Source organism: Leptonychotes weddellii, chromosome 12 (genome assembly GCF_054177405.1).
Source record: "Leptonychotes weddellii isolate Sample4059 chromosome 12, ASM5417740v2, whole genome shotgun sequence".
Taxonomy (NCBI): domain Eukaryota; kingdom Metazoa; phylum Chordata; class Mammalia; order Carnivora; family Phocidae; genus Leptonychotes; species Leptonychotes weddellii.
The window spans coordinates 27,712,038-27,721,659 of NC_138380.1; the positions used below are offsets into that span (position 1 = coordinate 27,712,038).

At 32.9% G+C, this 9,622-nt stretch overlaps 1 pseudogene; it reads right to left on the reverse strand.

Moving 5' to 3' along the window:
* Positions 1-5,714: 5,714 nt before the first annotated feature.
* LOC102738461 (ADP-sugar pyrophosphatase pseudogene) lies at positions 5,715-6,351 on the reverse strand (annotated as a pseudogene).
* Positions 6,352-9,622: the final 3,271 nt, after the last annotated feature.

Below are 9,622 nucleotides of genomic sequence, written 5' to 3' on the forward strand. Positions count from 1 at the left end.
AGCTAAATGCAATTACAGTAAGCAGTATAAATACTGCAAATTTTAACTTGAATACTATAATTTGAATACTATAACTATAACTAACTTAAATAACTTGAAATACTATAAACCTTCTAAATTACTAGAATGGGACACAAAGGAAAAGGAAAGTCTAGATTCTCCATGAAAGAAAACAATGGAGAGGATGTGGGATCAATAAAATTATAAATAAAATGACAATATTTGACTGAATATAAACAAAAATAAGTTAAAATCCTATAAAAACAAAACTACCCTCTTAAATAATCCTTGAAGAAGAACTAAAAATTGACATGAAAATACACAGGAAACAATAATGATAAAACAACTACATGGTAGGACCTATGAAATCACACTACATCATTTAATGGAAAATCCATTGCTTTATGTATTCTTGCCATTTGCAAGGATGTGGATGGAGCTAGAGTGTATTTTGCTAAGTGAAATAAATCAGTCAGAGAAAGACAAATACCATACGATTTCACTCATATGTGGAATTTAAGAAACAATACAAATGAACATAGGGGGCGGGGGGAAAAAAAGACAGGGAAGGAACCATAAAAGAATCTTAAATATAGAGAACAAACTGAGGATCCATAGATGGAAGGAGGGTGGGGGATGTGCTGAATGGATGATGGGCAGGGCACGTGTTGTGATGAACACTGGGTGTTATATGTAAGTGATGAATCACTAAATTTACTCCTGAAACCAGTATTACACTATATGCTAACTAACTAGAAGTTAATAAAAATTTGAAAAAAGAATTAAATAAAAAAAAGAAAATCCATTGCTTTAAGTCATTACTTTACCAAATAAGAAATTAAGATGAAAGAATTAAGAAATAAGGATATCTACCAGTATCTTTCACCATGTTAAAAAAAATCAAAGGAAAAACTAGTCATATGACCACATCCATGAAATTACTGCAAATTTTTTTTAAAGATCTTATTTATTTATTTGAGATACAGTGTGAGAGAGAGCAGGAGCAGGGGGGAAGGGCAGAAGGAGAGGGAGAAGCAGACGCCCCCACCCCCATCACTGAATCTGACCTGGGGCCTCTATCCATCCCAGGACCCTGAGATCATCGTCTGAGCCGAAGGCAGTGGCTAAAATGACTGAGCCACCCAGGTGCCCTGAAATTACTGCAAATTTGAAGGATCATTTTGTTACTAATTTTTTAAAAAGAATTACTAGCAATTACTTGGAATGAATCGTAAGTTTTGATTTCTTCTCCTCTGCTTACTATTTTTTTTTAATTTTCCATTTTAATTTTCTTAAATTCATTCTGTTGCATTGAAGTACCTTAGTATATTCTTTTAGGAATATACATAGTTTAAAAACTTTCTTAGTCTTTGAATGTCTAAAATATTTCTATTTTCTTAGCTCATTGAATTATTTAATATAGAATTATGAAATCAACTTATATTTTCCAAAAGAAAATTCTGTAGCTATTGCCTTGCTGTCATAAGCAATAAATTGATTACTTAAAATAATGTTGTATAAATATATTTATACTAATTAATCATTAACTGTGATTTGCTATAGAAATTTTAGATGCTATTTTGAGAATAAGGAAGTTTTCTTCTGTTCTTAGTTTGCTAAGGGTTTTACATCTCTTTAATAAATCCCATTTGGTCATGATATATATATATATATATATAATACATATATATATATACATTTTTTAAAGATTTTATTTATTTATTTGAGAGAGAGAATGAGAGAGAGAGAGAGAGCATGAGAGGGGGGAGGGTCAAAGGGAGAAGCAGACTCCCTGCTGAGCAGGGAGCCCAATGCGGGACTCGATCCCAGGGGCTCCAGGATCATCACCTGAGACAAGGCAGTTGCTTAACCAACTGAGCCACCCAGGCGCCCATGATCATGATATATTTTTATATAGCTCTTGATATATTAGTATTTAAAAAAATTATTGAGGTATAATTAACATACAGTGTTATGTTAGTTTCAGGTGTACATATAATGATTCAACAATTCAATACATTATCAGTACTAATCATGATAAATGTATTCTTAATTCCATTTATCTATTTCACCCATCTCTTATCCTCCTCCCCTCAGGCAACCACCAGTTTCTTCTCTGTATTTAAATTCTGTTGTTGTTTTTCTTTTGTCTTTTTTTTCTTTGTATGTTTGCTTATTTTGTTTTTAAATCCCCCATAAGTGAAATCATATGGTATCTGTCTTTCTCTATCTGACTTATTTCACTTATCTTTTCATTCATCATTATATACTCTAGGTCTATCCATGTTGTTGCAAATGGCAAGATCTCATTCTTTTTCATGACTAAAAAATATTTCATTACACACACACACACACACACACATCCTTATCCATTCATTCCTGATGGACACTTGGGCTGCTTCCATATCTTGGCTATTGTAAATAATGCTGAAGTAAACATAGGGGTACATATATCTTTTTGAATTAGTATTTTCACTTTCTTTGGATAAATACCCAGGAGTGGAATTACTGGATCATATGATAATTTTATTTTTCATTTTAGAGGAGACTCCATACAGTTTTACACAGTGGCTGCACCAATTTGCATTCCCACCAACAGTGCACAAGGGTTCCTTTTTCTATACATCCTTGCCAACACGTGTTATTTTTTGTGTTTTTGATTTTAACCATTCTGACAGGTGTGGGGTGATATATCATTGTGGTTTTGGTTTGCAATTCCCTGATAATGAGTGATGTCAAGCATAATTTCATGTGTTTATTGGCCATTTGTATGTCTTCTTTGAAAAATATTCAGAACCTTTGTTCATTTTTAATCAGATTATTTGTGTTTGGTGTTGAGTTGTATAAGTTCTTAATATATTTTAGATATTAACCCCTTATTGGATATATCCTTTGCAAATATCTTCTCCATTCAGCAGGTTCCCTTGTCATTTTGTTGAGGTTTCTTTCACTGTGCAAAAGCTTTTTATTTTAGTGTAGTCCCAACAGTCTCCTTCTCCTTTTTTTCCCCCTGCTTGAGGAGACATATCTAGAAAAATGTTTCTATGGCTGATGTCAAAGAAATGACTCCTATGTTTTCTTCTAGGAGTTTTACAGTTTAGACTGATCTATTTTTAATTCTAACTTCCTATAGATGTATATTTTTTTCATTCTTAAAATTTGAATTTTGGTACTAAAATTTTATAAAGATGTACCTTAATGTAGGTAGCTACACATTCTCTCTGATACTCATTGGGCCTCAACCTGATAATTTGTCTCTCTTCAAAATTAGCAAATGTTTTTCTATTATTTCTTATATCTACCTCCTTTCTCTTTTATAAACTTTTGTGACTCCTATTTGATGAGTGATGAGTTTTTTTTTACATTACCACCATTTTCTTAACTTTTCTCAAATATGTTATTTATATTTGTAATGTTGCACTGGTTTCAGGAAGAGATCTCTGGCTCAATCTTCTAGATCACTAATTTTTTTCAGCATTTTCTATTCAGCTATTCAGTCCCTTTGCTCATTTGTTTTTCTCCCTCCTCTACCTTGATTTTGATTTCCAACTCATCTAACATGTCTTTTTAGGGATGTAATACGAAGAAAGAAGTGGGGGAGAGGGAGAGAGGGAGAAAGAAAAATTAAGAAAGAAAAAGAAAGAAAGAAGGAAGGAAGGAAGGAAAGAAAGAAAGAAAGAAGAAAAGCTTTTTGAAATCAGCAACTTTCTTGAGAAAATAGTGTTATGTGGGAAAAATATTAATGATTAAGAATTGAAAAATGATTCTGATGAGTTTTTCTTAGAATGTGAAAAATTTTAAGCATACTATAACCAATTAATTTTACTTACAATTCCATTTTAATATGTGTAAAATATAATGTATTTTTTAATTTATAATCTCTGTCTAACTACCAAAATATGTTTTTTCTCAAAAATAGTAAATACAATTTTAAAGCAAAAGAAATAATACTGTCATATTTTAAAAAGCATAATGTCTTTGCTCTCAGTGGCAATAGAGTAGTGGTGACTCATAGACTCAATGAAATGCTACAAAGCAAATGTCATGGTAAAGGACAGCCACATACTTACAAATATGATGTAATGTTTTGAACTTTGTAATTGAAGTGTGCTTAATTTATTAAGTAGTAATTTCTTGGCCTATATGCAAAACTAATGTTGATTATGTCTGATCCTGTAGCCTTTTACTGCTATATTCAAACCATGTCAAAAGAAGTAAGTTACTTCAAGTATAGTTCAAATAGTATTAATTTTTATATAATCTGCTTACCTAAGTAAAATCATTCTATTATTCAGAAGTCTCTATTAATAGGCCATAGACTTAAGTAGGTGAATTAGAACACAAACTATTTTTGTGAGTGATAATTTGCATATGAGTGGAGACTGATATTTAGAGATGCCTTATTTTGCTTCTGATCCGTTTGTCCAGAACAGAAACATCTGTTTCAAATAAATTTTAAGAGAACCCTATGTACCCTGCAAACAGGTAAAATGTTTGATTCTAAAAAGTTTTATTGTTTCTCGGATGGTCAATTATTTGTTTGGCCCATTGTCCACAGAATGTGAAATCATCCCTAGGCTACCTCTGCTTCTTCCTTGGAAAAAGTAAGAAGCCTGCTGGAATTATAAATGTTGGGGCAGAGAAGATGACCACAGGTAAGTAGTCTTAGGTGCAAACAGGTGTTGGAACTGCATGCGGTAAAGCACCAATTCTGACACAAGGAAGAATCTTAAAAAAGATATTTTTTCAACTATTTTCAGATTGCTAAGAAATCCTGACTGGTTTCAATCTCCCTGCAGGAGCCTGAATCTGACACTAGAAATTAAATAATGGTAGAGGCATGGCCCTGTTTTACAGTCAATTTTAGGAATCGTCAACTACAGTGAAGTTCAAATATACCTAGAAGGTGAGATTTAATTGTTCAAAAATGAAGTCTGATGGCAAATAATCATCTAAGCCTGGTAACGTGGCATATTGTGTTAGATAAACAAATGAGTAGAAAAAAGTGTTAAATCTAAGAGGCAGTTCCAAATGTCATTCATAAGTAGCTTTCTATGGATTAAGGTCTCAAAGGTCTAACTTGTCTTCAAGGCTTCCTATTATAGGTAAATGTTTTCTGTTGCCCATTGCCAGCATCCATGTGTAAGAGGTTTGGAATATGTGTTTACTTTTATATACCTTCAGAAGATGCTAGTGACTTCTTCCATTCCCTCAAGCTGCAAAATACCTCTCTGCCTTAAAACTGGGTTCCTGGGTACCTTTCCTATACTCAAGCTGATTCATAGGGCCCTGTTCCCATTCTTCATCAACTTTATTTTAAGCAAAAATCCTAGAATGACACAGGTGTCTCTCATTCCCATTAACTTCCCTTTCACTTCAGAGACAGTACACCTCCTTGTCTACTAGCATCGAATATCTTTCCCACAACGGCTGTTTTCAATGCTAGCTTAGAACTGAACCAGATTTGACAAATAATTTCATGAACATGATCTCATCTTTTTTTTTTTTTTTTTGGCTTCTTCCCAGCATCTAATATTTATGTTCAGTCATTGTTTCAGACACTCCACTTGCGGATTTTTTTTTTTCATTCTCTGTTGCTTTAATTTTATGAAAAAGTTAATTACAAATCTACATTAAACTAAGCTGAATACAAAGTCTTAGTGAAGGAGGTCTGGCGATCTCCTTTAGAAAAACATGGCCACTGTCTTTTGGCCTTAAAATTTCAGGAAGGATACTTTACATGGCTTTGTGTTTGCATATGTCAGTAGCAGAGCATAGTAATAGATGCTGGCATCCATTGTCAGGTGTTCTTCAGCTACCAGAGCATCAAGTCTTTTCAGCAGATCATTTTTTTGGTAAAGACATCACTTCCACAAAGTCTCTATCCCCGGCTTTGGCTTCGGTCTTACATTTGCAGCATCATCTCCATTAAGTCACTGTCACAAAGTGTGTGTACCTGGATCCATACATTCAGCTGGAGAATAGTCAACATCACTTCATAGCCAGTTTCCTTCTCAAGTTCCAGAAGAGCAGCTGCTTCTGGGTGTTCATTAACATCTACGAGACTTGTGGGGAATTCGAGGCATTAGCCTCCCAGTGGCAGGCAGAACTGTTTTCCCAGAATAGCACATTCATCATAAACAGTTCTTTGCGGTGTGAGACAACTGCCATTCCATCAACCAACTGCCCTCTCCTCGCTGTACTTTTCACAGTTGCCCAAGTTCTAGTTTTACCAGTAAGATCCATGTACATTGTTTTTTCGAGCTTGACCCATTTTCCTTCTGAAATTAACTCCTCTGAAATAATAGCCTGTTTGGTATTTTCAGAATTGGTTGGTTCTTGGTTTTTCATTTTCCATTTTCCAGTCTTCACCGTCCTCAGGCAAGAAGTTCATGACCAAGGTTTGGGGCAAAGGCAAGGGGGCTCCTTTGGGAAAGAGAATGCAAAAAGAAAGGACGAGCCCGAGGCAACAGTCTTGGAAGCCTTTCACAGCCCTGCCAAACCATTTTAGTCTTCTCTGGAATTGTAAGACAATAATTTGTGTTGTTTTAAGCCACTAAATCTGTGGTAGTTTGTTAGAAGAGCAATAGGAAACTTACGCAGATGGGAAAGGACATCTTAAGAAGAAGAATCTGCAAAATACAAAGCCCCGAAGCATGACCTTTTCAGAAATGAAGGGAGGTTTGGAGTGTTTTGAGTCCACAGTTTGGTGTAAGAACAGCGGAGGAAGAAATTCATACCAATTGAGATAGGTAAGGTTACTTAAAATCAGACAAAGGCCTTCTGCACTTTTAAAGCAGATTTCTACCTTATAAAATAATTCTGGCACTAATGAGTTGGAAACTCTGGAGGTATAAGACCAAGAGGTTTTTTATATTCTATACAATTTTACCATATTCTAGTCATATTAGTCCTTCACATATGCTTAAATTAGAAGAGCACAAGAGGAAAGGCTTAGTTAAATCTAATAATGTCTTCTATCATGTTTTTTTCTTTGTTCACAATGATTCCTTATTTCATCTTCTTTTCTTATAGGAATGAGCATAAAAAATCATTACAATGAGAGTAGCAGTGTACTGTAATTTCTCCTAGGTACCTTACCATACGGTACCTGTCTCTGTTATTTAATTTAACTTGATCTGTTGAAAATCAGGCTTGTAAGGGCTCATATGTCATACTAATTAAAATGTCATATTCTTTAAAGAATCTAATTCCAAAGAGACATGCATCTTTTAATAAGAAACATTTTCATACTCTACAACTAAGAAGTAAAAATTCAAAAAGTGTCCAATGAACAAAACAAAATGCATGTTAAAATAATACTGATCATTAGGCAGATCATTTTTTGCTGATTCAAATCTTTGGTTTAATAATTCATTTGTCTAGGAAAATGCAACTGACTTTGGATGAATCCAATTAGGTATTTAGGAAAATGCAATTTGTCTACCTATAATAATAAACAACTTAAAAAATAATTCTCAGTCCCAAAGGATATGAAAGTAAAGAGCATTGATGCTCATTTAACAATAATAAAATATGAAAATTAATACAAACTTAACATATCATTTTATGCTATCTAAAGTACATTTTAAAGTTATCTAATTTAATAAATCTTGCAGTGAAAATAGTATACATATTCCACACAAGTAGGATTTATAACCTGTATAACATAACATTTTTTCTACAACAATTTTGTAAAACTAATGTCATTATATAGAAAAAAATCATAAGATGTTCATTCTTATTGATATTATAATTAACTTATTTTTATAATAGTCATAATTCAATAAATCATTTTTATCCCTTTTCCTATTTTAAATAAATAATTCAGTGGAAATAAAAAGTAAATTATCATAAAGATGTTAGTTAATGATACACACTAAATAAAATTTTTAAATTAAAAATGATGCAATTATCTAACATGAAAGTGTTAAATCATCATACATCAACACTGTGAACCATTATGCATACATTAAATATAATGACTATGAAGAACATATAGAAAAATAAAAGTGACTTAGTGTAGATAAAGTGGAAATATCACAATACTGTGAGCACTATGATAATAAGCTGTGTTTATGGGTACATTTTGATATGTCAAAATGAAATGTAATTGATGTGGTTAAATTGTGGTTTTTTTGTTTTTGTTTTCGTTTTTAAGTTTTCTTTTACATTTTTAGGGAGAATTTTTTTTTAAGTTAATGGAATTTCATTTATAACTGAAGAAGTAATTATCTTTACAATGTGAAATCCAGATTTATCTTAAAAATTCTTGTTTGAAAAATGCAGAAAACCGACAGAAAAGTTGCATTTTTAATTCTCTAAATATTTTAGGTGTGTTCTTATTGATTTAGCTTTAAATGTAGGAGTAGCTATATTAAAACAATATTTTGAAATTTTTTTTTTAAATAAATGACACTCTTGCTTTTAGGCATGGCATTATCATCTTTTTCATGATATCCAGAGATTTTTCTTCTTCCCATCAGTCTTGTATATTTAATTAATACTGCTGAAATCTATAAGAAATCCCTTGGAGAGATCTTGGTATCCCCAGAATAGCTGACATGATAGCTGGAGGCACAGAGAAACTTGTGTGACCTGAGAAGGTTTACTCTGTATCCAGACACTTAGGTCATTCTTTCTTATAGTCCAATTTCACTTAAATTTTTATTTGCAATATTCACTGAAATGCATAAAATACTTTTTTAGGCCTTAAGTATGCTTATTTTTTTTAATTGTGCATTTTTGCAATAAACATTAGTTGATCGTGATGAATTATTTTATCTAAACATTATTGACTTCAATTTGCCATTATTTTACTCATACTTTTTGCATTTAAGCTCATAACTAAAATTCTCTATGCATTTTGTGTACTATATTTGTCAAGCTGTAATGTTACCCTAATGATGGACTGATATCTTTTTTAGTGGGCTTTAAACATTTCTGTGGCATTGAATATTTTTGTTCAATGAAAATTAACTAAAACACCCCCTAAATTATATGAACCTGGCACTTTATTTACAAATGGGTATTTAAAAAATACTTACTGGTGGGTAATATGGTTATTATTGTATGTCTATGTGTTCTACACCTTTTTACATCCACTTCAGTCATTTCTTGAGCATGATCCATTTTCTCTAAGTTTCTCTAAATTACTATATAGTTCTTTAGTCTTTGTTCTCTTGTGATTACATGTTTTTTTTCCCTTTTCAGTCATTTATTTATTTATTTATTTATTTATTTATTTATTTATTTATTTATTTTAGACAGAGAGAGAGAGAGAGAGAATGTGCGCTAGCGGGCGCGGGGAGTTGAGGGAGAGGGAGAAAAAGAGAATCTCAAGCAGATTCCATTCTGAGCACAGATCTCTATGTGGGGCTGGATCCCACAACTCTGAGATCATAACCTGAGCTGAAATCCAGAGTCAGATGCTTAACCGACTGAGCCACCCAGGTGCACCAGCATCTTGTTTTTATAAGAAACATTTTAGCGGTGCCTTGGGGGCTCAGTTGGTTCAGTGGCTGATTCAGCTCAGGTCCTGATCTCAGGGTTCTGGGTTCGAGGCCCCAGGTCAAGCTGTGTGCTCAATGGGCAGTCTGCTTCTCCCTCTCTCTCTGCCCCT